General features: G+C 44.4%; 1 long non-coding RNA gene across 1 annotated transcript; it reads left to right on the forward strand.

Moving 5' to 3' along the window:
• The first annotated feature begins 383 nt into the window (after positions 1-383).
• Positions 384-22,093, forward strand: LOC135281832 (uncharacterized). The gene is made up of 2 exons (XR_010348297.1): positions 384-3,112; positions 21,279-22,093. It is a non-coding gene; the product is annotated as an uncharacterized LOC135281832 (long non-coding RNA).
• Positions 22,094-27,337: the final 5,244 nt, after the last annotated feature.

The following is a 27,337-nucleotide window of genomic DNA, read 5'->3' on the forward strand; positions in this document are numbered from 1 at the left end:
CTCCCAGATCTCGTTACACTCTTCCATCCCACCACTCTGGAAAAACTCCCACGGAAAGACAGGCAGATATTTTAATCAAGAAATGGCCCTTATTTCCATTAGCAACAGCTGTTTTCCTTTTAATTCAATTCTCCATTCTGCAGTCTGTTTATGAAAGCTGCCATTAATTACGTTTTTCATCAGTCAATGTTCAGAGATGGTTAATGGCCCAGCACACCTAATTAGTCCTTCATGTATGATAATGTTTCATCAAGTCTATGGTGGGTGTGCAGGGCAGATATCCGCTGTGCAGGGGAGTGGGGCTGCCCGGGCTCTCCGGGCTGGGACGGATCCAGTTTCAGCCGTTCCTGCTGCTGCCAGCGTGGGGAGCTGGGGCTGTCACAGCAGCGACTGCCAGCAGTGGCTTCCAATGTCACTCTGAGCGTGCCAGCATCAGGGTGAAGAATTCAAGCTGCCTTTGGAAGCTCTTTGAAGACAGGGAGTGCAGAGACTGGAATTACAGCTACCTTTGGGTTTTTTTCCTAGTGATGGACTCGATAAGTGTTAGTGATGGCTAAATTCACTGTGTGAGAGTGCCTTCCTTTAGCTTCTTCTGTGCAGAAGCCCTTTGGTCATCCTTGCCTAGGTATTCTCAGCTGATCCATCTGTCTCAAGCCACAAAGCTGGCTGCTCGTGATGCAGAGTGTTGCCTTCTTTAATGCCACTGTGGAGACATTGGCATGACTTAAACTTACCCAGTGAAGCACCTGGGTTTAGGCAGGTCTTTGGTTAGGTATAGCCAAAGGTTTGACACAACTGTCCAGAAACTATGGGCATGAAAACAACTCATCTTTGTTCAACAAGATGCAGGAGTAGGTTGAATGAATTCTTGACATACCTTAACGCTGGAGCTGGAGTTTGAACATCACACTCAGCTGGAACTTTGCCTTTATTTTCAAGGTGTTTGCAGCTGCAAAGAATAGCAGTAGTTATTGGCAGGTAGCCTCAGGTAAGAAACATTTCAAATCCTCTGGTACAGAGATAGTTTTTGAAAACTATCCCCACCTGTCACAACCGTGTATTGCAATCCCATCAGCGTGTGTGCAGAGCTGTCTCTGTTCCCTCCCAGGCTGTCACCTGCAGGGTTCAGGGCATTGTGGAAAATTGCACGAACTGAGTAGGGACATGTTTTGTTTGTCTTGGTAGGAAAGTGGCAAACGACCAGAGCAGGATTTGCAGTCTGTGTTGCATAAGGCAGTCACTCACCTTCAGCCCTTCCTGTGCCTCAGGCAGTCCGGACCCACGATCCCTCTTTGCTCTCTTCTTTTGCCTTCACTGTGAGCCCCACGGGAGGCTGCAGGGAAGTCAAACTGTGCAGCAGCATTTGCTGTATGTAACAATAACAGTGTTCAGCAGTGAGACCACCTCGCTGTGCCTGAGTAATGAGAGATGCTCTAGTATTCTACCTGATGCTGCAGGTACTTCCCTGTCCTATGGAATCACACCAGGCTTATGCAGAGGTTCTCTGGTGAGTGTTCAATTGGCCAATTTCTGACTGTGTGACCTCACTAAATTAAAGCCTTTTGACTGTTGGAGGAATGAATCTGCCATGCTGCTAAACAGACAGAAGCTTTTTCACAAGACATCTGCTCCCAAAGCAAATGAAATCTGCTTTGATTTTCATGGCCTGTCGAGGGATGAGAGCAGCACTGCAAGGAAGCATACAGGATTGGCTCAGAAACAGTTTAAAGAGGATACAAGAGCAGCCCAGGTGTTGGCATTTGAGAGGAGAAAGAGAAAATGCAAGTGACCTGTTAAAGAATATGTCCTACTCACAAAGCCTCCAGGTCTCATGCTGCAAAGGGGTATAATTGCAGTCAGAATGGTTTTAGAAACAGAATAACTCTGCATTTAGTATTACTCTGACCTGACAGGTTTTTTTGGCAGGGGAAGGAAGGCAAGTGTCCTACTGCTGTTCATTGTTCAGTCACCTCTTTGCTGGCTGTTTGATCACATCTACTTTGAGCTCTCATCTGAAATGTCTCAGCTGGAAAGTGCTGGATTTATGGAGCTCTTGCAATGGTGATATAAGAAATGTTCTCTCAGGATGTTATGGTCCTGCTGTCAAGGCCTTCATTGGAATCCCAGAGTAACTCTGGTGCAGCTGATGGGTTACTGTCGTGTAAGTGAAGGCAGCATTCATCTCCTGGACATCACCTTTTGGCCTCTTCTGCTGGCAAATGAACCTGATGTAATATTGCAAAAACACATCCTTTGAGTGAAAGTGATAAGAAAGACAAATGTTTGACTTTAGCCAGGGAATTTAAAACTCAGAGTGCTTTGAAGATTGCTGAGTTCTGCGCTGTGTTAGTCGTCCATATCTATCTAAGAAAACACTCATTTCATCACAACTGGTGACATAAATTCAGACTTGTGAGCAAATGGCTAGGTTGAGTTAAATCACCTCTCTATCTGCTAATGGCATTTTTGCTTTTGCTTCATGATGAAGGTTATCTCCCTGTTTGGAAATTATAACCTACAACTGTTAGACAGCATTATCTGCAGACTTGGGTGAGATAATTTGTATGAAAAATCCAGGGAATCTGGAGCTTATTGGCTTCCATTCACATGAAACTGAAACTCTTCGGGTCTCCGGCCGCCCTCACATATTCCTGCTGCTATACAGTGGGGAAGGAATAGCAGCTGGCAGATGATGGATAGCAAGGCTGCAGCCCAAACTAAGGTTAGCAGTGACATCACTGATAGAAAGGGAAGCAGCTTGAGCTGTTTATAAAACTCCAGTTGGGAAGTTTGCCCCAGACTGCATTAGCCTCTGTTCGCTGCCTACCCTGCTTTTCCCCACTCAAATTCCAAGCTCCTTCAAGGGAAACAAACATCTGCAGAGACACAATGTTAATTGTTCTGCTTAGGGCTGCTGTTTACATTTTTGGTGCAAGCAAGTCAAAGCATGTCAAGGCTATCCTGATGGCTAAAACAAGCCAGAAATCTTGTTCCGGCTGAAATAACACGGGCTGGATTCTGATCTCACCTACCAAACCTTCTGGGATTGGCCATGGAGGGTGGAAATCAGAACCTGCACAAATCAGAGGGTGCAAAACAAAGTAGCACAGAGGTAAGAGGGGGAATGTGCTGGAGTCACCAGGGAAATATCACAAGGTTAATGCAGTTTTCCATTATCTGAAAACAGGGGGATTACTCTGCATTTGTAAGTTAAAATTGCCAGCTTCCCTGGGTTCTGCTCCCATCACAGTCCAGCCTAATGGCTCCTTATCAGGGATGATGAATCGCTCTTGAGCCTACACTTTGGTCCCTAATTTCCACTTTCCTTGCATCTGCTTAAAGTCCTTTTTAATTTTAACACGTAGAGCAGCCGCTGAGCCGAGCGTGGCCCTGGTGCTCACAGCCATCCTGGTAATTACCGTGCTCACCAGGTCCCTTTAGGATGCAATTTCAATGGGGTGTGACTTTCACAATATTTTTTTTCTTGTTGTTGCTTGAGCCACTCCAGGAAGGAACTGTTAAACACGAGTCTCAGCAGGATCCATCATGACTGAGGACAGAACAGAATGTAATGAAACAGGGTGAATACGTGTCTCACTGAGCAGGATATGTTCTCTTATTTATATGGTTGATAAAGCTTTGGCTGAGGTTCAAAAAGGTGTTCAGCTTTCATCTCTCTGTCTTCCTTCCTCCACTCCCCTAAATATTAATGCTGCACTCATACCTCCCATATTCGTGGCTACTTTAATCGTTTACAGGTTTTTTTTTTAATAAAGGCTCTGACCTTTTGCCTGTGCAGTTGCACAAGCCCTTCTCTGTGCTCACGCCTGTGCTCCCTCCATCACAGTTTGTCCTTGGCTTCCTATGGCCCGGCGTGCTTGCTCCAAGGGGCTGGGAGGGAGCAAAATCACTGCAAAATCACCAAATCACCACAGCAAAAATCTCGAAATCACCAGAAAATCACCAAATCACCACAGCAAAATCACCAAGTCACTGCAGCTGGAGCACTGGGAGCGGTTTCCTTGCTGAGCACAGGGAGGGACCGCGGTGTCCCTGCTGGCACGGGGCCATGTTTGGGCAGTGTTGTGTTGGTGTCCCCTGTTCCAGGGCCTTTGGTACCCTGGGCTTGTCTGAAATCACACTTGCTGCTCTGATCCTCTCCTTTGGGCTCAGGGAATGTGACGAGGCTGTGAGGGAAGCTGAGGTTGTGCAGGAAGCGTGTGCCAGCGCTGGGAACTGAAGTCACATCTCCTGAGTCCCACCTGGTCCATTAACCATGAACCATTTCCCTCAGTGACTGAGTGCAACAAGAACAGTCTCTTTTACATTATTTACATGCTGGGAGAGCAGGGGCAGCTCTGTGAGGAGGTAATGTGGCAAAGAAAGGGCGGCAGGATTGTGAAGTGCCAGCTGACAGCGGGAGGAAGGTTCTGTGGGTCGGGGTGTGTGTGTTGAACCCCGAGCTCCTCAGTAAGCACCGTTTAAAGCTGGGTTCCCAGGTCAGGAGGAGGTGACAGGGCATCCAGTGATTGTCTATCCACAGGGATATCTATGCCAGAAGCAGTGGAAGGACGTGTAGCTCCTGCAATGCTGATTGTTTCTTCCAGGCACCAATTGCTCCCTTCATGGGATCCCATGACTCGAGACAGATTTCACAAAAATTGCAGCAGCTGGGAGTAAATCAATCACACTGCTCTGCTTTGATCCTGTGCTCTGCTGTTTCTGTAGCAGCCAGCAGATCGTGAAATTCTCCTTTATCACCTTTTTGGCTATGTTTGCTGTGCAAAATTATGGTACTTGAATTAAGGCCTGTGTTTATGAAAAGAGACAAGAATGATTGATATTTATGTGAGCATGAATTAAACCAGTATTTTTAATTCTATGGCAATTAATTAAATCAGGGCAGTGACAAATAAGAGCATAGACATCCAATTAGGGGCTGTTGTACGGGCATATGGAGAAAATAAAGAAATTTTTCTGATGTAATATGATTTGGATCAGGCCCTTAAGAAGGACTAGACTGTCTGCTCCAAATAATTATTAATTTGATTGCTATCAGAACAGGAATTTACTACAGTGTCTCTGGCCAGCCTGTCCTCTCCATCTCAAGAGGGTTGGGTTCCTGTCCTCCCAGAAAAGACTGTGTATATACAACTAGCAAAAAGCTGTGAATGAAAAACTGCTACAACATTCCCAGTTGGTAGCTGGGAAGGAGTTTGTAAGTGATGCAATTTAATGTTTATTTTCCCTCAGAGCTGAGCACTTTTAGGGACATCCCCATCATGCAGGGAGATGAGCTGGCTGGTGATCTGACCCTGCTCTACAAGGGACCAGGCAGCACAGGGATCTCTGAGCAGCCTCTGCTCCTGGTCCCGCTCAGCTCACCAGGAACTCGGATTATTTTGCTTTCCCCTAAGTGATCTCACACATGCAGAGGACGCTCGGTTCCAGGAGCATCTAAATCTGAGTTGGGATCTAGATCTCTCTTTTTTATGCCTCAGGCTATAATTTGTGGGGCTTCTTTGGCAAAAGAATTTCTTTTATGAGACACACACACACACCACAGCAGCACCACGCTTGCCCTCGCTGTGTGGGAGTACACACCAATAAAAAATGGATTGTGGTGCCCTTCAGTGGGAAGGGAGAATTCCAGCCCCGGGATTTTGACGGTGCTGGAAGCAGGGCAGGAGGGCAGCGATGCTGCTGGGGCAGAGGAGGGTGAGCGGCTCGGGGCGGGAGCGCGGGGCCGGGCGGAGCGAGCCCGGCACGGCCCCGGCCCCGCCGGGCACCGCATCCCCCCGCCCCGCCAGCGCTGCCCGTGCCCGCACAGCATTCCGGAAAAAATTCAGGAAAATAAAAGGAAACCATGCTTACGTTTGGGTTTTCATGGCTGGTTTTTTATGGATGGGTTTCTACGTCTTTCTTTTTCTTGGTCATGAAAGCAGTCGGGCTGCCCAGCAATCCAGATCTGAATTCCTAAACTTGGGAGGCATTTTGTGCAGTCTAACGTCTACCAGCATAAGACCAAGTTAAGAATCATGCACCAGTGATCTTCATTTTCCAGGCTTGTAATTCTGGCTTTACTGGAATGAAGGACAAAGGCACTGAATAAGTAAAATAAATAGGGGGGGAAGAAGTCCATATGAAATGGACACATTGGTTGAAACATCCCATTTCCTGAAAAATTGATTTTGAGGTATCTGTCAAAGCAATCCCTGTATTTCTTATGATTATTATATCACATGGCCTTGGCGTGGATTTTGGGTATTTCGGGAGGACCACCCAGAAGTGGGCCAGGTTTGGTTATTGGATTTACTAAACAGAACAAGAAGCACAGAGCTCCTGCCTGCTGTTCAAAAATAATATCGCAAGGGAAGCAAACCACAGGGAGACCACAGGGAGGTGAAGCCCATTTTCCACTTGCTGAGGGAGCTGCCGTTGCTTGCTGCAGAATGCAGTCTCCATATGCTGGGAATGATTCCCAAAAGTACTCCATCCTTGCCGACTCTGCTTCCTTTCAGAAGCTGCATCCACTGGGATGTAGGGCGAGGAAGTGGCTCTGAACAGGATACTCTGGGGTGTTTTCTCTGTGCAGTGAGGTGGAGAGAACAGCCTGTAAGAGAAAACACCAAATGGTGTTGGAGTAGAACAGAGAAAGCCTGTTTCTCCCTGTCAGTGGTTCTCAAGTTATGGATCCTGGACCACCCCATGGCCAGGGGGAGCTTTCTGGGCACAGCACACAGCAGAAAGGGCTGCTCCTGTGCCAGACGTGCCTCAGGGCTCACTTGGCTCTTGCTCCCTTCTTGCCTCAGCCAGTGGGATGGAGAAGAGGAAGACAATGTGCTGATGGAGAGAATTTTCCTCTCCCTAAGAAGCCATTGAAATGGAACAGTAGTGGCTAAGCTGTGGCACACAGGTGGATGAGCTGTGTTGGTGGAACAAACCCCGAGGGATCTGGAGGGACCAGTGGGATCTGGAGGATCTGCTGACTGTGTGGTGTGTGGGCAAGGTTTCACCACCCACTCATCTGTGTGGGTCACTACTTAAGGCATCAGCTGAATTAAATCATGCATGGACTGATAGAGGTGCAATGCTGCCACAGCTCTGCCCAGGGGCAGGAGCCAAAACTGTGACCAACAGGCCAGAATATGCCAGAATCTGTGGGCACTGAGTGCAGTGATTTTTGCCTACACCAAGTCACAACATGTTTTGCAGAATTGTTAGGTACGGATGGGAAGGAAAGAGGCAATGCAGCCTCTTTAGCTCTCTGTGCATTGACCAAGTGACTGCTCTTTTCAGCTTCTCAGAAGTTAAAGGGTTACAAGCTCCCTCCCCTGACCTCTCTCCCGCAATGCTCTTGTTGATTTCTCCTCCTCCTAGGCATGATTTTTGTTTGGGAATGAAATGTGCTTACTCATTCATATGCATTTATTACATGGACACGCTGTTTGGGTACATCATCCATCAGTGCAAATGTCACACTGTGCAAAAGCCCTGGGTGCAGAGTGACAGCTGAGTTAGTGCCTGTGCTCTGGAGCAGCCCCCTTGCCAAGATTCTGCAGCTGGACGGTTTTAAACAGAACTCAGTTATGAAAAGATCCACCAGAAAAAGAATCCATGGTCACAAGTTGCTCCTGGGGAAGCTGCCAGCTCCTGTGGGCCACTGGCCTCCTCATGGGGACACCGAGGTGGCCACGGAAGGGCCACAGAGGGGCTTGAGATCACAAGTGTTCCCAGCTGATCAGTTTTTGACTTCTGCCAAATGACTCATCACTGTCCTTTCTGCTGAATTGATTTGAAAGGTGCTGGTGCTAATTCTGCTGCCGAGCTCAGGGCTGAGGATGAAATGGCACAGAAGCCTCATCCCTGTCACTTCTCTTGCTGGCTGGAGCCCAGTTTGGAGGAGCAGCCTTTGGTGCACAGCAGTGATGGCACACTTGCTCAGGCAGATTCATTTCTCACTGTGCTACTTGCTACTTCTGCCTTTATTCTGCTGCACAGGCATCTGGTTATTTTTTTTTTTTTACAATGATTTGGGGTTTTCATGGCAACAGCTGTGAAAGCCAATGGCACTCATACAAGTCAAACTTCAAGCAACACTCTGCAGAATACACAGAATACTCTATTTTAGTGCACCACATCATTAATTAGGAGAGACAGACTGGGCAGGTTTGGAAAATATGATCTCTAGTGTTCAATTTTTAAATAGGATTTTGAAGTGGCCATTGAGATTCTCTGCAGTTTCTGCACATAAAGGAAAATACAGCTAGAAAAATTAGGTCATATATTGATTAATCTCAGAACTGAAATAAATTATTTGTATTAGTTACCAGCTGACTCTGTTTGTGATAGTTCTCCTGGCTATGGTCTTATTAACTTAATGTGGTAATAACAGGAGGAAAGAGAGGGATTGATGGTGTACGAACCCTGAAAATCTGAAGAGTTGCTAAATTTATCCCAGTAATTTTGTGCTTAGAGCAATCAGGAATTTCAATTTTCATCCATGTAATTTATAAAATGCTGGTATTGTGCATGACAGGAATAATTTCCTTAACTCATGTGGTGAGACATTCGCACTTGAGAACCCCAGTGTGTCACCAGACAGTGTCACCAAGGATGGAGCCACAGTGGTTCAGGTGACAACAGGATGGGCTCCCACATTTAAAGGCTGATGCCTATTTAAAACCTGTGCTTCTATAAATAAAAGGTGATCCTATAATTATTAATTTAGAAGCTTATTTTTCTCCAATCATGCTCTTTTTTTTCCATTTTTTTTAGGCTGTGTTATTTTCCTTCTAAATTTTTAACTGAATCTTTTCTGCTTACATTTCTTTTCACTTGAAATGTTGGGTGGGTGATTTCTAAAGGTAACCAAATGTCAACATTATCTCTGCTTCAAGTGAAAATGCAATTAATACAAAAAATCTGCAGATTTCTAATATTTTTTTAAATATTAGAAACCCAGTATTTTTCCCGAAATTGTATTGGATCCAACTCCCATTTTGGATTTGGAAATGCTTTCAGTGAAAAGATTCTAACCAGCCTGATTTATTTTTAAAGCAGCAATGATGTTTGCAGTAGGCTGTAATTATCTTCAGTTCCAAGATCTTTGATCACAGTGTGTTCACATCTAAATCTGAGTTGGGATCTAGATCTCTCTTTTTTATGCCTCAGGCTATAATTTGTGGGGCTTCTTTGGCAAAAGAATTTCTTTTATGAGATACACACACACCACAGCAGCACCACGCTTGCCCTGGCTGTGTGGGAGTACACAAACTTATAAAAAATGGATTGTGGTGCCCTTCAGTGGAAAGGGAGAAGGCAGAATTCCAGCCCTGGGATTTTGATGATGTTGGAAGCAGCATCAGGTGAGCAGCAGATATTTGAGGTTAATGACTGCCTTGTGGAAATCAGTGTGCTATGGAATTTGACTCTTGCATAAAAGAATAATATAGACATAAAACTGGGAATTTGGAGCTAGGAGTGGTCTGAGAGCAGTGCTCAGGGCTGACCAGGTGGGATGGATATCTCATGTATTTGTTTAACCACACTGCAAAACCACTGAGGCTCTTCAAGATCTGGCTGAAAAATACACAGAAATAATTGCAGAAATGGTCCAGTTGTTCAGCCTCTCTTTTGCAAGAGATTTCTGTGTCTGTAGGAGTATTCTCTCCTGTTTAGCTTTAATTTGAGTGCCTAAAATAGACAGCTCATCCTGCCAGACTCCCACGGAGGGAGGCTGGGGCTCCTGCACAGGCTGAATCAGGAGGACAGAGCAGTGCCTGCCTGTTGGATCCCCAGCGCCCACAGCGAGTTGTGAACAGCCCCCATCCCTTCTGGACAGCCCTCAAAAATGGAAATAAACCTTATCTCATTTCCACTGGCCAAACCATAAGATTCCCAGTGAAAACTGTTTATTGGAGTGCAGCTGGGACTGGGATTGCTGGTCTCAGTAGGAATCCCAGATTTCTCTGAACTCTTGGGTACGTCTGTACTGCCACACGTCAGCTACAGAGTGTAACATGAAAACCTTTATTTATGTGTTCCCAAATTTGATTACAGGACTTCCATATTCAAACATGCTTTTCCAAATAAATAATTTAAGCATGGCTAATATGTCTTTTCCCGATCACCATTATTGTGATAATGGATGATGAAAACAACTGTGTTCCTGAATTACTAAATCTTGGGAAAATAAGGAAGCAAGTTTTAGCTGTATGTGCATTTTCATGTTAAATCTGTATAATCAAGATTGCACAGTCTCAGAGCTTACCATCCTCTACCAGGCAAAATGATTTAATTTCTGCTGAAATCTTAAATCATTGTCTGTTTATAGAAGAATGCCAGATGACAGGAGCAGTGAGAGGTAAATGGGAGGATGCTGGATGCTATCAGTTTTGACTGAGAAGGCACAATAAATCTATTTCTAGCAAGAAGAGAACTGTGCTGCTGGTGAAATGCCATTATCCTGCCTCTTCCAATATGTTTTCACCTGATGGATCAGAGGAGAAAATATCGGTATTAGCACACAACAGATTTCCCCTCTGAGTGAAAGTGACTTTCTATCAGAAACACGTGCTAAAGATGTCTTTTGCATTCCTGCTAATTTCTCAGATCCAGCCTTGGGCATATGCTCCTTATCTAATCTTGACTGCTGCATTAAACCAATGTCTGCTATTCTACTTTATCCTGTGTGTCATTGCAGACATGGTTTCTATTTTCTTAGCACTTCACCAAGGTAACATGGAACTGCTTGGAAAATGTTAACATCTGCGAAGGAAAAAAAGAATCAAAGGAAAGGAATTAATCAAAGCCTTGAGATTTATGGGCTAAATCCTTGGACTTTGGGCCAGGTAGTAGGTTTGTTTCTCTGCTGAGGCAGCTTATATGCAGATGCCTGAGCTACTTCTGGTGAGGTAAAAGAGACTGATAAACCTGATTGGAAACCCTGAGGGCAGGGATTTCTACCAAGGGTACAGTGGATGGGTCACTTGGTGGGAAGGCAGCAAATGGTGGCACAGAAAGAAGTGGGAAGACCTCTGGGACATTCCAGAGCTAAAATCAAAATTGCCTTTTGATAGCATCCATGGTTTAGTCATTAAATCTTTGGTATTTTTAGACAGGATGAGTTGCTGTGCCACGTACAGAAATGCAGTTGGGCACTGCTGCATTACTGCAAGACACTTCACAGTCACTCTGCGACCATTACTGTTTTTATAATTATGATTGTTGTCATTATTATGTACTTTGGAGAAATAACAACAAATTAAGATTTGGAATGGAAAAGTCAAAGTTCCTGGAATGTTTCACTGTTCACAGATTACCTGCATAGCTGTGGTTTCACAAGTACCACTGGTGCTTTGACAGTTGTGCTGTTAAATCTGCTGCAGACATACATTCAGACTGGATTCCCATTACTGGGAATGATAGTGGGTGTCTGGAATGGAAATTGTATGTTCTTTTGAAAGTTTCAGTTGTCACTATCCGTTATTTGCAGCATTAATACTGCAAATTGCAATCCGATGTAGAAACATAAAGGGATTTACTACTACAGAGCTGGATGTGTTATGTGATGTAGTGCTGTGATATTAGACAATGTGACATTCCATGAATAAAACAAAAGATCTTACAGCACTCCTTATTAAGGGGAAAAAGTGCTAGAAAATGGTCACATTTACAGGGCAACTCTCTGAGGACTATTTCAAATGCTAGAAATTTTATGATGGCTCTTAAAAATCTAATTATATACTGATAGAAATTAATAAAATCCACAGGAGCAAAGATAAGAATTAATGAAATAAGATCAGTGAAGCTATAATACTAATCAACAGGATTTATATTAACAGCTAAAAGTCACAATAAAACAGCATCTAAAGGCACACAAAACCTGGTGAAGGGAAGTTGAAAGAAAAATGTTGCCACAAACTAATAAAGATATTTCTCTCCTTAAGGTTAAGCATATTCTATCAGCCCAAACCCTTGCTCAGCACAGTGCAGAGAGGGGAGGGAGCAGTCAGCAGCTGCTCTTGATTTTTCAGGATGACTGTTTGTGGGACTGAGCTCTCTCAGGAGTGCAGAGAGCAGAGCCTCTCTTGGCCACCCTTCTCCTTCCACGTGTCCCAGCCAAGCTGCCTGGATGTTTGGGAATGGTGATGTGCAAACCTTTGTGTTAACACCCTCCTCCTTGTGCTGCTGCAGGGCAGGACCTGGCCAGAGTGGCCCCCACGATCCATCCTGCAGATCTAGACAGAGGTGGTGCCATGGCCACCTCAAAATCTGCCTGTGTGGTCTGGGATATCCCCTAAATCCCAGCATGTGCTGATGACACGGCCCCAGCACCCAGCAGAATGAGCCCAGGGAAGCTGTGGAGCTGGGGAGGAGCTGTGGCCCCAAATCCACTGCAGCTGGGGCTCAAAGTGTCCCCCTGGAGCTGCCGGGGGCTCCTCCAGAGCTGGCTCAGGGTGTCAGCCAGCAAGGCACCAGGGCAAAAAGGATAAGCTACCACCACACTGACATGTGCAATCAGGGAGAAAAAGCAAGATGTACTGCTAAAAATGCATCAGAATGCAGGTGCACAGGGGGGATGAATTTAAATTACAAAAAAAATAAATTCTGGAATCTTCCCATTTCAATTCTTCATGCTGCAATAAAATGTTTCTTAGAAAATGCTTGTGCTTGCTTTCAGATGCAGGTGAGCAGCAGAGCTGACCTGGAGCCCAGCCTGGAGTTTGTTTTTCTGTAGATGCAAGCACTGTCCTCGTTTGCCACTCCCCATGCAGCCCTGGGCATTATCCTCCCCATTATTTCATTACCATTACCATTCCTGGCTCTCCGTGGAGGAAATATTGTCCTAGCTGAGCTCAGACTCAAGAAGATTTTGGCTTTTAAAACTTGCAGTAGTGTTGACATAGAATAATTTTCCCCTTGTTAATCTCTGGACTTTGGGATTCTGCATGTGGAAGACATTAAACAAGGCAGCCCACCTGTGCTTTCTTTTATTTATTTTTTGTTTAGGAAAATATTTACCAACATTTCTCTGAAGGCACCTGTTCAGCTGTGGACACAGAAATTGCACATTAAAATTTGTATGGGCTGTCCTGAGGCACACAAGACTAGGCTCACATGGCTTTGCACAACTAGTAGCTCTTGGCTGATATTTGATTGATATTATTATTATTATTATTATTATTATTATTATTAGCTAGGAAATTAATTATTAATAAGTAACATCATAAATATGACCAGCTTTCAGCACTAGCAGCTTTAGAGCCTAATATCATGGCAATGCTATTCGTCTGAAATGCTTTCACTCATTTCAGCATTTCTTTACTAATTACCTGAAGACTTTCTACACTCAGGATATTTGGCATTAGCACAGAGACCATGTCCAATGCAGGCTCTAGCCCCAGGGCACGAGCTGTGCTGAGGAGGATGCACTCAAGGACACACGTACCTGACCAAATCTTATACACACCAATTGCTTGTGCTCAATTAAAAATTGACATAATTTCATTTTCAAAGACAAAACACATTCTGTTTTCACTTCCCTGCTTTTATTATCAGCTCATAATTCAAGATGCTTCAGTTCACTGCACTGTGGTGCTTTGAGAGCATTTGTTGGGACCTGCAAATGTTCCTCATGCTTGCACTGCACACCTAAAACCCCATGGTAATGAGTGTTTTCCTTCCAGTGTAAGTGCTGCGAGCACTGGCACTGAGAATATGATTAATGTGGCACATGTTTGCAAAACTGGGATTCCTCCAGCCCCCTCTGCTCTCAGTCAGTTGTGGGGATGGAATGTGTGGAGAGTGACTAAAGCAGCAGGAGCAGAGCTGGAGAAGCCCTCAGGCTTTGGCATCAGAAAAGCTCCGTATGGCCCCGGGTTCCACTTTGGAAGCTTGCTACACATTGAAATATAATTAATGGGACATCTACTCAGTCTTGATCTTGAAGTTCATTTTAACCATGTTCAGCAGTTAAGAGTTGAGACAATGAACACTTGATGTTGCAGAACGGTGCCAAAAATGTAAGTCTGGAGCATTCCTACTCCTGATTTGTTTTGACAGACATTTCATTTTGTGAAGCTGCAGTTAGAGCAATAAAAACAAAATTCACCACAGAAAAACAAACACCAGCTCCCCTTCCAGCAAAACTGATACATTTTTCAAATCCTGGAAAATTGTGCAGCTAGAGCCCATTGAGTTTCCACAGGAGGTAAAGCTCATTAGCAAACACATGAAAGACAACAAGCAGATGATTGTGAAAAAGATATTTGTACAGTTATTTCAGCAAGAAATTTAAAGTTTCTGGTTGCTGGCACTCAGACTGTGTGTGACCTTGGCTAGGGAATGCTTACTGCTGAAACACAGACACTCCAAGCACCCTTACAAAGAGCAGGAGAGCTGGAGCAGTGGAATTCACTGAAAAGGAGGTAAAGCCGACATTTCTCCTTTTATTCCACCAACAGATCATCTGTTCAAGGAGGTGCACGGAAGAGGAAAAGCATCCCTGGAGTGGGCAAAGGGGGGATGGAACGGGGCATGGCCAGGATTGTGCTGCTGAGGGAGGATCCCTGCTTTGCCCCCAGTCAAAGGGGATTTGTGCTAAGCCGAAGGATGCCGGGCGCCGTGAGCCTCTGGAGCACAGAGGAGCTTTCTGTTAGAGCTTCCTGTGCTTTGTTCCACCAAATCCATTAACGGGAGGAAGAGAGCTCTCACTACAACCCTGATTACTATTTCCTTTAATTCCATCAAAATGACTTCTTCCCAGCACAGCCTCCCCAGCCAGATGCTCTCCTGGACTGCAGAGGGTTCGGGACCTTCATCTGCACTGCTGGAAATGTTTTGCACATTTCAGCAGGACTCCTGGGCTGGGTGTATGAAAGCACGGCTTAAGCAGTGACAAATAGAAAGCACATGCTTAGTAAAGCTGCATTACACAACTCCATCCCACTTCAATGTCATCCATCCCTAAACCAACAAACCTGTGAGGACTTGTGCCTCTGTGTGTGTCTTGGAAAAGGGAGGTAGGGCTGAGGTTATGGTGACTTGTGAGGACAAGCTGGTGGGGAGATTTGGGTCCACACAGGACCACTATTAGCTGGAAGACCCTGGGGGCTTGATCACCACCTGATTAACAGACACATGAGTAGTTCTTTCACGTGACAGGCTTGTCTAAACACACAACAATGCCCTCACCATGAAAACTGAGGCAGAAGCACACAGGCAATCAATAAGCTTGGAAAATACCTCTAAGAGCACTGAGTCCAACTGCTAAGCCAGCAGCATCATGGTCACCACTAAACCCTAGTCCCACGTGCCACATCCAACACTTCCAGGGATGGTGACTGCACCACTCCCCTGGGCAGCTGGTCCCAATGCCTGACCATGCCCCAGTGAAGATGTTTTTCCTAATAACTTATGCAAAGCTGCCCTTGCCAGCCCGGGGCCACGTGCTCTGCTCCAGTCCTCCAGCTCTGGCAGGGGGGGCAGAGTGGTTCCTCCTGCTGGAGCTCAGAGTGAAGCTGGCTCAGATCTGCCCCCCAGGCTCTGCAGTCAGGTTCACCTTAATCAGTGTCTGCCTTCACAGTGAGCTGTGCTGGAGGATCCTCCCAGGATCCACTTCCAGGGCAGAGCAGGCAGCAGGAATTAACCCCGGGTAGAAGATCCTCCTCTGCTTTCATCCCTGACGCCATCCTCCTCACTCTGCTTTTCCCCAGGTTTCTCAGTGGGTGCTGAGCACTCCTCGAATATTTTCATCCATCTGATTTTGCTTTACTCAGCCTGAGCAGCCTTCACAAGACAAAATTGTAATCGTTCCAATTTCAGCCCCTGTGTGCTCAGCAGCCCCAGCAGAGCACTGGTAGCATTTGACTAAGACCAATGTTCTCTATGTGAAATCAGAGTGTTATTTAATTTTGTCTTTTTCAATTAAGTTTTGCCTGTCCTTCCATTGCTGCTTTGAGCACTGTTTAGCCCATGCATTTCTAAGTGTTTTATTTATTTCAGCTGCATATCTCACACATTCTTTCAAAGACAAAAATAACTTTTGGTTTCATGGTTTTGATTTTTTCTGTAACTTTTGCTGCTACAGAAATGTTGATGGTTTGGTTCAATTATCACCATATCAGTATTTTCATATATTTGGAATGGGAAGGGAGGAGGACAGAAAAACAGGCAGTGAAGGCACTGAACACTGCTACAAGTAAAGCTAACAGAAGGAACGTGAAATAACATGGGATATTATCACAATTTTTTTCAAAAATGCTTTCTGAAGTTATCTGTATATTTTAAGTTTCCCACAGTGATACACTTCAAGTTTTTAAAACAACACAAACATTTGCCTTGGCAAACAGCCTAGTGTAAAGAATAAAAATTATCAACATAACTAAATGGCTTAAAAAGAAAAGGTATTGTCCCCAAGGAGAAGCAGAGAATGTAAAAGTAATCTGTACAGGCACAATGCTATTCTCGTGTGGCCAGCAAAAACAAATGGGCTGAGTCAGTTGTCTCCTTTAAATGGAGATATTTTGTTCTTTACCTGTCCATCATCTCTCTAGGATGCACATGTACCATCTGACTGGACTACTTTGAGCACAATTAATATTTGTTCTGTGTCTCAAACGTGCTTCTTTGGTAATGACAGGACATTTATTTATTGCTCTTCATCAAGAATTAATAAAGAAGCCAGAGGGGCTACAGATCTCATGATTCCCTGGCAGAGAGTTGTGAGCAGGTTGTCTGAACTCTACAACCCTGAAAAGGTCATTTTTTTTTTCACTATTGGGACCTTACTGCATTCACAAAGGTCATTGAAGCCAGTTTTTTCCATCTTTGTTGTTTGTTCTTCAGCCTTTTTTTTTTTTTGGTGGAAAACAGAAAATAAGTTCAAACCTCTGCTGCACTGAATTCTTTGGCAGCTTTTTAAAGCTGCCCGGAAACCATAGTGCAAACTTCTCTAATCAGATAGTGACTGATATACAGTGAGTGCCGATAGAAGTGTTTGAAAATAAAATGCAGGGCGCTATAAAAAAGCTTTACTAGATAGTAAATAACATTTCAAATATGCAAGGAAATCACATTCCAGCCCTGCTTTGTCTCTGCTGCCTTCTTTCCCTCCAGGATCTGTTCTTGCTGTGGGGAGTCCTCTCCATAGGAGATGGAACTTAGGCTCCCTGCAGAGCTTTCAGAGGAGATGGGAAGAGAGAGACTGACTTGGGTTTCCCATCAGCCTCATCAGGAGAATGTCAGTGAGCACTGAAAAGCCCCCAAAGAGCAGCAGTGTCCTGGGTAAGACAGGGACAATCCAGTTCCTCGTGCTTGCTGCTGTCCTCTGTGCGCTCCCAGAAAATGGGACAGAGAGCCTGGTGCCCAGCCCGTGTGATCCTGCTCTACCTCCCCAGCCCTTGGCCTGGTAAATACCAAGTGATCTGAGAGAGCTTGGTCCTCATGAAAGATGAGAGCGTGGACTCACTGCCAAAGGTCTCGAGAGAGGCTGCCAAAAGGGAAAAACCCACACCAATACACGCAATGCAAAAGCAATGTCTGACCAAATTGAAGCTGTGAGAGTGACCCTGCTAATGAAAAGAAATTGTTTGCATGGAGTTATAGAAGAGTGAATGACCAGTCAGGGGAAAATATTATTTTCCTGGGAAAGCTTAACATTTGAATAAGGAAAAAAGACTGCTGCTTATCTGTGGCAGATTACTGTGCCCTATTGAAAACACTGCCCTGAATTTTTCTCTCCCTCTTTTTGAAGCTGTTCTTTTTCAGATCAGGCAAAAGGGAAACAAATGTGTAATTGTCTCATACATAATCTCTAATCTCAGTTTCGGCACAAATGTGTAGCAGCCCTTAACAGAGGAAGAGAAAAATGTGCTTGTTTGGAATGAATGTTTGGCTGCCTCTGAGCACAGACACTGTGACATACTGTTCACATCTTGGGCAATGGATCCTTGTGACTTTTAACTTGTTCACAAAACTGGCTTTAAATGGGTTTTAGCCAGAAATGAAAATGTATGGGGTCATCTTAGAGACTGGAGCATTAGAAAGAGAGAACAAATGCTGTGGGATTTTTTCATGGAGATGCAGGGAGTGACTGTTAAGTGCTGGCATAGGCGTGAGTTCATCAAGGTACGAGTGCTCATTTCTGTCTATACCACATGAAAAAATCAATTCAATTTAATGAGAATACTCTGAGCTTCAAAATGGAAACATGCTGAAGTACCTTCCTGGGGCATTAAACAGCCACCCAATGTCATCTGTGTCACCAGTGTCAAAGTCAGCCTGTTTGATGAATTTTGCCCTCTTAGTGTGAAATCACATGTGGTTTGCAGCAGAATTTTGTGAGTGCCTTTGAATGCAAAATCCGGGCTGGAGATGTGTGGATGAAAGGCTCTGTATAAATGTCAGCCTTTATTATTGTTACAAATTTCCGGCTTCTGTTATTAAGACATTTTATATGGATCTTTGCGTGTCTCTCCGTCTGTGAGTTTGGATTAAATGCCTGCCACAAATCTCCCTGGCATCCCGTGGAGGGGATTGCTTTAACTTGGTGCTCTTCTAACCTTTCCTTCTGTTCAGGGAATAAACCTGCTTTAAAAAAAATGACCTCATAAAAATGGAGTAAACTCTGAGCTCTTTGTTTTTCTCAGGTCTAACCTCCAGGAAGACTATAAATTCATTTATTCCATAAAACACAAAGAAGTAAATCTTCAGCATAATGTGTGGGGAATTAGCCACTTAACTCCCATTAACATTAATGGGAACTGAATATTTATTTGCCCCACAGCACATAAATCGTTGCCTTGTAACTTCTACAGTTTCGAACTAAAATGTTTCCATTGTTCTAAGGATCATGGTTATCCTGCTGGAGTGTTTACTGGGTTGTCAGGCTGTGGGAGATATATTGGATGTTTCAGTCCTTTTCCTTCAAGTAAGCTGTAAAATGCATTGGGGCTCTGTAATGTGAACTTTGTGGAACCTCTGTGTGATAAGCTCAGATGATTCAAACCTCCTCTGCCTGGTGCTGGGCCCATGGTTCCTGCTGGGAGCAGGAATCATTTGACAGGAATAAACTGCTGTGACTGATGGGCTTTGGTCTGTGCCTGGGGTGAAGGATGGCTGGGGCTGAGGCTTTTGGTGCTCTGCCATGAGTCTTCACCTCTTCTACAATCTGTATTTCTTCATTTCTTCCTCCAAGCCTGTGTTCTTGTAAGAGAGTTACACTCTCAGCTCTTTCTTCTCTATTTAAAGTCAAGAACAGACAAATCAATCAAGCCCCAATCAAGCCTGCTTTGAGGGGATCTCTTGTCTCTCCCCTGGAGGGAGGTGAAGGGGCCACAGCTCAGTGAGACCTATTGGAGGCTCCACAGTTTTTATGTGTATTTACCTGGAAGACACTGAGTCTCTCTCAGGATGGATGAGCCAGTGGAGCCTCACAAATACATGAATATGAAATCTGCCACTCACTGGCAGAAATCCAGGCTCTGTTTTACTCCATGGCAAAACTTCCCATGACTTCAGCACACCAGGTTTAAGTAGTGCATGAAACTACTTTTCCCTGAAGCATTCTATAGAAACCTATTGCTCTTCTGTGTGGTTTATTTGAATCACTCCGAGGAAGTTAATAAATCCTCCAAATTTCTGGTTAAAAGTAAATAAGTAACAATGGAAGCACAAAAACTCCATCTTACCTCCTATCGATTTATGAAGTATTTTACAAATAAAGCCTTCCTCTGCACCCAAGTGCATTGAGCAAAAAGCAAGAGGCTTAACCTAAAGCTGGAGAGTTTTAGGCAAAACATCAGAAAAGGCTTCCCAGGGGTGAGGGTTGGGAAGCACAGCTGCAGACTGTGCAGGCTGCTGTCTCCAGGAGCAGGCTAGACAAATTGTGGAGAGGGACCTAGGTGGTCTTGTTGAAGAGGAAAAGAAGGGTTATTACTTTATACACTCCCTTTCAGCTCTGCCACTCTGCTGGAGCAAGAAGGGAGGCATGGATTTTTAAGGTTGTTGGATGGAGTCTGTTTAGTTCTGTCAGATTTTCAATGAATATTATAATATCAATAATACCATTTTCTGATCTCACCTGCCCCTGTTCTGTGTCCCTGTGATCCTGGGGAGTTCCAGGTGGTGGAGAACCTGCCTTCCTTCCCTGTTCTCTATCCTTTGCAGGGAGCTGAGCACACGTGAGCCCTGCACACTCCAGCAGTGCAGGACTCTCCTCTGATGGCAGTGAGACACAGACAGCCCTCAGCTGAGCTCAGTGTGCAGAAAGCCTTTTTAGCAGTGCCTGAACCTCTGGGTTTATTATCCAGACCAGCTCTCTCTCTGCACCTGTCAGGTTCCTCCCGAGACTGAAACAAGAGCAGTCTCCACGTCTGTTTTCACAGCTCCAGAGCAGAGACAGGGATTTGTGAGGAAACCATTAAGCAATGCTACACCATTTGTTGTGGATCCATTTTCTTTCCTGAAGCCAAAGTATTTGTTTTCAAGGTTTAGGGAACAGGATTCTGGTGTGACTTAAGCCAATATAAACTCACAGGACCCCTCCAGGCAAGCAGTACAAACACTTTTGATTCACACACTTTGCTGCACTCGAGGCACAGGGATGAGAACCACAGGGATGAGAACCACAGGGATGAGAACCACAGGGATGAGAACCACATCTGCCTCTGGAGCTCTCAAGCCACAGGGATGGGACATCTATGAAATAGTAAAACATCATGTTGTTGCTATTATTATGTTTTCAAAGCACCATAATCATAAACAATGGGAAAACAGGAAACCACCCACCTGCAACATGCTACTGGCATGTTGAGCACATCTCTGGAGCCAACTTTGATTTCAGGTTTATTTCCTGTGAAAAATGTTGAATCAGGGAATCTTTACTCCAGCTTTATTTAGTTTTCTGCTTTCTCAAATGTGGCACAATTCATCAAAATCTTTGAAAATATCAAATCAATTTTTGCTGTGAACACATAAGCTTAATATAAATCTCACTGTACCTCACACTTAGCACATTCCTTCCTGAATGAGCCATTAGCAGACTCTGCACTGGGCATCAGTTACTGAATGTAAATATCTGAAACAAAAGCTGCTTAACAGCATTCAGAATCTCCTTTCAAGAAAGGAGGATAGGAAATGATCAAAGAGAGCAGAAAACTAGAGAGGAAATTGCAATTACACAATCTGAAGTTAAGTGCTTCCTACGGAAAAGAACGTGGTGCCTTTAATCATGAGAGGTGAAATTTCCATTAGCTGTTTTCTGTCACCCACAGAAAAGGGCACCTGCCTTCCCAAAGGTCCCATCCAGCACTGCCATCACAGGAGACACTTCAGCTGCACTGATCAGGATCCATTGGCACCATCCATGTCCTTGAGGAGAGGATTCTCCAGCTGGACGGAGCCACCAGAGCATCTCCCTGATTTATAGGAGCTGGTTCTGTTCTGGCTGAGGGTGACACGGCCACAGCAGCTCTGTGGCACTGCAGGGGCACAGATACAGAGCTGGGCAATGCCATGGACCTGTCAGGATGATTTATGCTCAGCCATGTTTGGAGAAGCAAATGCATGTATCAGATAAAACCATATTTATCTCTTTTCCCCCCTTCTTTTTATTCTAAAATGCTGGAGGGGTTTCCAGCAACAGATAAAATCATTTTCACAAAACTGAAATGCAAAATTTGTTTCAGAGCTTGTTAGGTCCTGAAATCTGTAGGTGGGGTTGGAAAAATAGCATTCCCAGCTCTTCCCCAACAACAAAGCTATTAGAGCCTTGATAAATGTTATCCAGGGCTGCTGTTTGTGCCATATTCCCAACAGCAAATGCAAGCATCTTCAGGATCCAACAGGCTCCCAAGGATAAGCCTAGCAATTCAACTAAAAATAAATATAATTAACCCATAAAAAGAAAAATGTCTGTAAGATTATCATCCTTGCAGCTGGTTGGAATGTGCTTGGGAAATATTTTTGTAGCTAGTTGCAAATCAAATATGTTTTACATGGAGACAGTGTTGCCAAAATAACACAAAACAGATTTATTAAATAAAAGATGTAAATGGAAAAAAGATAAAATAAAAAAATGGAAAAAATATTTTCACATGTTTGGACAAGTTGCTCATAAATATTCTTTCCTTCTCTTAGAATCAACGAGTTGGTTTCTGGCCTAAGGTTGTGTTTTATAACCTGTCAGACTGCAACCTGCAAGAGTGAATAGCAAACATCAGATGAGTGATCCAAGGGATTTACTCATTTTTAATGGCTAATCCTTCATTCTTATGATGTTTTAATCATTCATGACCTTTATAATAATCCATCCCCTCCTAAAATTTCCATTGTTGGGAATTTGTTCAGATTAACTATCAGAGATATTGGATAAACTGCCTAAACCATGTTGTATTGCCTCTGTTACGTGTCTGGCTAAGTGAGGCTTTCCAATCAGGGCAGTAATGAGCATGACACAGAGAATATTGTATCTCCTCCCCCAGTTTCTTAAACAACTCATCTTGGAGAATCAGTACTAATGGGTTTACAGCATTTCTGAAAAGTGAAAAAGTTTTCATGAATAGATCATCTAACATTGTCTGAAGAGTAATAAATTAATAATTTCATGTAACACCCACAAATAACTTCAAAAGAACATGAGTCAGTGCTCAGATTCTGAAGGATGGAGCCTTGTGGCAGAGCCTCTAATCTTCTTAAAGATTCCTTCCTCAGACTGCCACGAGATGCTGTCTGGACACACTCTCACTGATGTGCCCGACAGATCAGTTCCTGTCTCTTCAGAGCTAATTAATTCTCTTGACTTTCAGCAAAGGGAATGGTGGCACTAAACTCCTCTTAGGAGATATCAAACCCCTCACAGGTCTGGGCTCGTTAGCAGGGCCTGTAATTAGTGCTCCTATTGATGCATTTGTTACACTATCACCTCAAAAGCTTCCAGTGTTTACCTGCCAGATAAATTTCCCAGTGTCCAGTATATTGAATTATTGGCTTGCTGAGAGTGCAGGGTTGTGGGGAAGTGAACACACCAGGCAAGGTTTGATTGCACAAAACTGCCAAAGAAAAAACAAAATATTGTCAAGTTTGCTGAGAAGCTGAATGGGAATCTGAGAGGGAATTCATTAAAAATCATGTCACATACACCTAGTGCAGAGCCACGGCTGGCAATTGGCTTTGCTGGAACTAAAAGGCTGAGCCCAAACTTTTCTGGAAAACTCCCTAAGGCCATTTCATTTACAAAAAGACCAAGCTTTTGAGAGCATATAATTATCCTTCATCCCTGCCATCTTATCCTGCATTAAATTTAATTGCTCACAAAACTTGGCAACATTCTCAAATCCATTTAAAGAAATTAAGTGGTTCTGTCATTTTTTAGTACTCTTGATATGAAAGTGTTTCAACTTTCACTCTTGTGAAAGTGACAACAACCTCTGCCTCCTCCCCTTCCCCCAAAATATACATTCTTCCTGAGAGCACTGAGCTCAGAGGGAACAGATGGGCTAAAAATAGTTGATTTTGGCCAAGTCTATCAAAAGTCATCAGTGATTTTCAGTGCCTCTATTTTTAGAGGTGAGTGCTGACCACTTACTGGAAATCACATTCCTTCAAGCTTGCAGATCTGGGCACCCAAGTCTTGCTCTGTAATTTCCAAAGCAAGAGGAAATACTCATCAGCATCAGGGCTGGGATGGAGTCACCCCCTGTGCCTTGTTCTGTTATCCCAGCACAGGAGAAGCCCCCAGTGTTGCTGTGCTCAGGGCTGACCCTCCAGTGCTGCCCACTCTGAATGCACCCAATGCCATCTGAGTTTCCTCTCCACCCTTCACTGTCAGCTGGTAGGGTCAAACCTGTCACCTGCAAATGAGACTCCTAAAAATAGGAACCAAAGGGTGTCCCCAAGGCACTTCCTATCCTTGCTCAGTCTTTGCTGCTGGCACCTGTACTAGTTCTTTCAATCTTACATGAAAAACTGTTTTGATATTTATCTGCCTAATATATAAAGGTGCTTTTTTTTCCCTGGTCATGAAGAGGACAAGGCATTTAAATATATTTCAAAGATAAAAGAGGAATGCTCCTTACTCCTTTCCATAAATGCAGTGTGCAAAAACTATGTCAGCACAATTAGAGATGGGGTGGAAATTTTGAGCTCACTGAGTGAATATCTGTTAATACTGGCCTTTTGTCTACAGGTCTCTTTTCAACTGTGAAGTGCTGTTAATCCATCATGAAGCCTTGTCATGTGCCTGCTAATTATATGTTTTGTTGTTCTTCAAATGAAAACAAATGAATTTGAGTTTGAGGTGGTAGGGGAGATTCCTGATGATCAAGTAAAAATGTACTAATGGCACATGTGACAATTAAAACCACTAATTAGGTTTGTAAGAGGAGTATTTTCAAACATTCTGAGCACCTACAGCTTCTATTTGCAGTGTTATGTGCTGAACTCCACTGGACCCAGCACAGCACTACGTTAAATAAATGTCACATTTTATGTACAGTGTGAAAGACAATTATCTGTGAAGCAAAGGTCAATGAAGTCAGATTTTCTGTTGTGTTTATTGGTGATAAACATCTCGAGAGAGAATGTGAGCATCTCCAAACACGGGGTTCCAATGTTAATACAGTCCCTTATCACTTTATAAACGATCTGCATCCTGACACGGGAAGTGAGCTTCAGTCCCAGATGAATTACGAATGAGTGACTCCCTAATATAAATAAAAGCAGGAGGATGGGCCCTGTTGAGCAGTCTGAGCACAAGAGCAGGAAATAGGAGCCAGGGATTTATCTCAGCTTTGGAGAGGGAGCTGCTTTGGAGTCTGGTCAAAAGCTCTGGTAATTAAGTGGGAGTCATTCCAGCCCTATCAGAGGACTTTATCACTCTTTATTAGGGCTACCATATGTCCACTTTTTTCCCTTATATTTGTCTTCTTTTTCCGCCCCCAAGATCTTTTCCACTGGGTTTCTGAAAGATGCAGCTCATACCCAGGTGGCTCCAAACCCTGAAGTGCACGTGTGTGTGTGTGTAGGTGTGGATTTGTCACAGTGGGCAGATGTTGGATGTCAGTGGATGAATTTGGAGATGATGGCGGGTCAGGGTATCCTGGGCTGGCAGAAGGACCTGTGCTGGGAAGGCTGATGATGGGGAAAAAAGGGGATTTTGGAGTGAGGAAATGAGGAAGGAAAAAGGCAGTCAGGGAGGGATAAGTGAGAAAAGATTTCTTTGGAATAGGAGGCAAAGAAGGATATAGGATGGGGGTCCTGGAGTCATTGCCTTGACATTTAACCCTTCGTTGGGACTTTGAGGGTGGATTCCCACAGACTTGTCCAAGCTATCACATCAGCTTCTCTGCCCTTGTGTGCTGCCAGTGCCTGCCTGGGCTGGGGGAGAGGGTGGCTCTACTTGTGACCTTGGAAATGTCACAAACTTCCCTGCTTCAGTGCCCCTCCTGCATGGCAGGGTGAGTGCCACAGTCACCTTCCAACAACAGAATAAATGTCTGAAGCCTTAAATTTGAGGGGAAAGTTGTAGGAATAAAATAGCTTAATGAAATTATATTTGGAAGTGAAGGTCTTTCTTTTCCTAGCAGTGCAGGTGGCTGAGGCACTGATGGTTCATGTCCAGCCCCTCCTGCTCCTCAGGACGTCTGGCTGGGGTGGAACACATCCACTGCACAGTGGGACATGCCCAGGTGAGCCTTAGGTGGCTTCACCTGGTTCTGGATTCACCCCAGCTGGCTCACAGCCACTTCTCCCACTCTCTGCCACCAGATGTGTCTCTCCTCTCCTGCACTTTGAGTCTCAGACAAGACATCCTGTGACTTCATCCCTCCTCGAGGATTTCCACAGTGTCCTGGTTGCAGCTGAACTCCAAATGCACACATGTCTGGAGCTGGGACTATTCTTTCCTCTGACAAATTTTTCAGACCTCACACCTCTACAGCTAAACAAATGTAATCCAAGCATCAGATCATAAAATTTTGGAAAAAAATTATTTGAACTGCTGGCATGGCTTCTAGCAGTGCACTGGGGGCAGCTCTCCTTTCACATGTCTCCTGAGGCAAGTAAAGCATTTCACTCCTGGTAACTGAGCTATAACTGTAGGTCTCAAGCAGCCCATGTTCCCTGTTACAATGTGAGAAACCTGAGGGCTCTTGCTTTTTGTGCAGGAGATTATCAAAGCACCTTTAAAAGGAGCCAGATTTCCTGCCTCACCTTTCCTCTCCCCTTGCTCCCACATTCACTCCTCGAGAAACAAAAAGGTGTCAAACTTTCATCCACACGTCCAAATGAGCCACACTGCCCGGAGCAAAGGCTTTGGCCTCCTGGAGGCTCTTTGCTGGCAGCTCACAGGCAGGCAGCAGCTCTCTGGTACAGGTACAGTAATGCAGGGACAAAGACAGCTGATTACCATGGGCACACAGGTTTATTTCCCTAACCTGCTTACACTCCATCATTACCAAACCCAACGTGCTGCAGCAAACAAGTTCCTTCGTGTTTTAAGGAAAAGAATGTGATTTTGCAATTCACTGTTCTGCTTTTTCCTCTGTGGTCCACACTTGGCTTTGAAGGAGTAAAAGCTCAGGGAAGCCAGGATAAGACATACAGGGCTGATCCTCACTCCTCACCCAGGTCTCCCAATTACCTGAACCGTTATTCATTTACTATGAGAAACTGTTTATTAAAAGGAAAATTTTGCCTTGTCTTTGCAAATGACCTTGGGAGTTTCAGACGTGCCAGGACTGGAGGAGTGCTGGTGTCAGGGGCCTGGAGAAGGTGGTGGGCATGAATGTGGGTCACCAGAGGGTCACCACACCACTCAAATGCCAGGGATAACAGAAACACCAACAGTTATCTTTTGTAAAACAGACAGGTGTCAACATTTGCTTTGTTTTGCAAAGGAATTAAATTGAAAACTTCTGGTGTTGGGTTGGTTTTTTTTCCCCCAGAAAAAAATAAGGTAATTGTTTTATTCCAGATGAATGCCTGAGGCACCAGGGTAGAGTGTCCATCTCTCACGGTGCAGAAACCAGTGATTTCTCTGCTCCCTCACCCATTGTTTGGTGTACCAGGTGAAAGATTTTGCACCATTCCATAAAAAAGACTTGAACATAACTTTGCACAGTGCAGGTGAGGGGTCTGGACACCAGATACTCTCCTGGATGATGAGGGCAGGAGAGACAGAAAGGGGTACACTCCTGCTCTGCCTCTTTGCTCAGCAGTTTCACACCTTGTCTGGAGTTAAATTTAGCAGAACAAATACATTTGCACAGAAAACCTTGGTTCTAATTAACTGCCATTTTCCAGCAACACAAACCCCAATTCACTGAAAACTTCC

This window comes from Passer domesticus, chromosome 16, assembly GCF_036417665.1.
Source record: "Passer domesticus isolate bPasDom1 chromosome 16, bPasDom1.hap1, whole genome shotgun sequence".
Lineage (NCBI taxonomy): Eukaryota > Metazoa > Chordata > Aves > Passeriformes > Passeridae > Passer > Passer domesticus.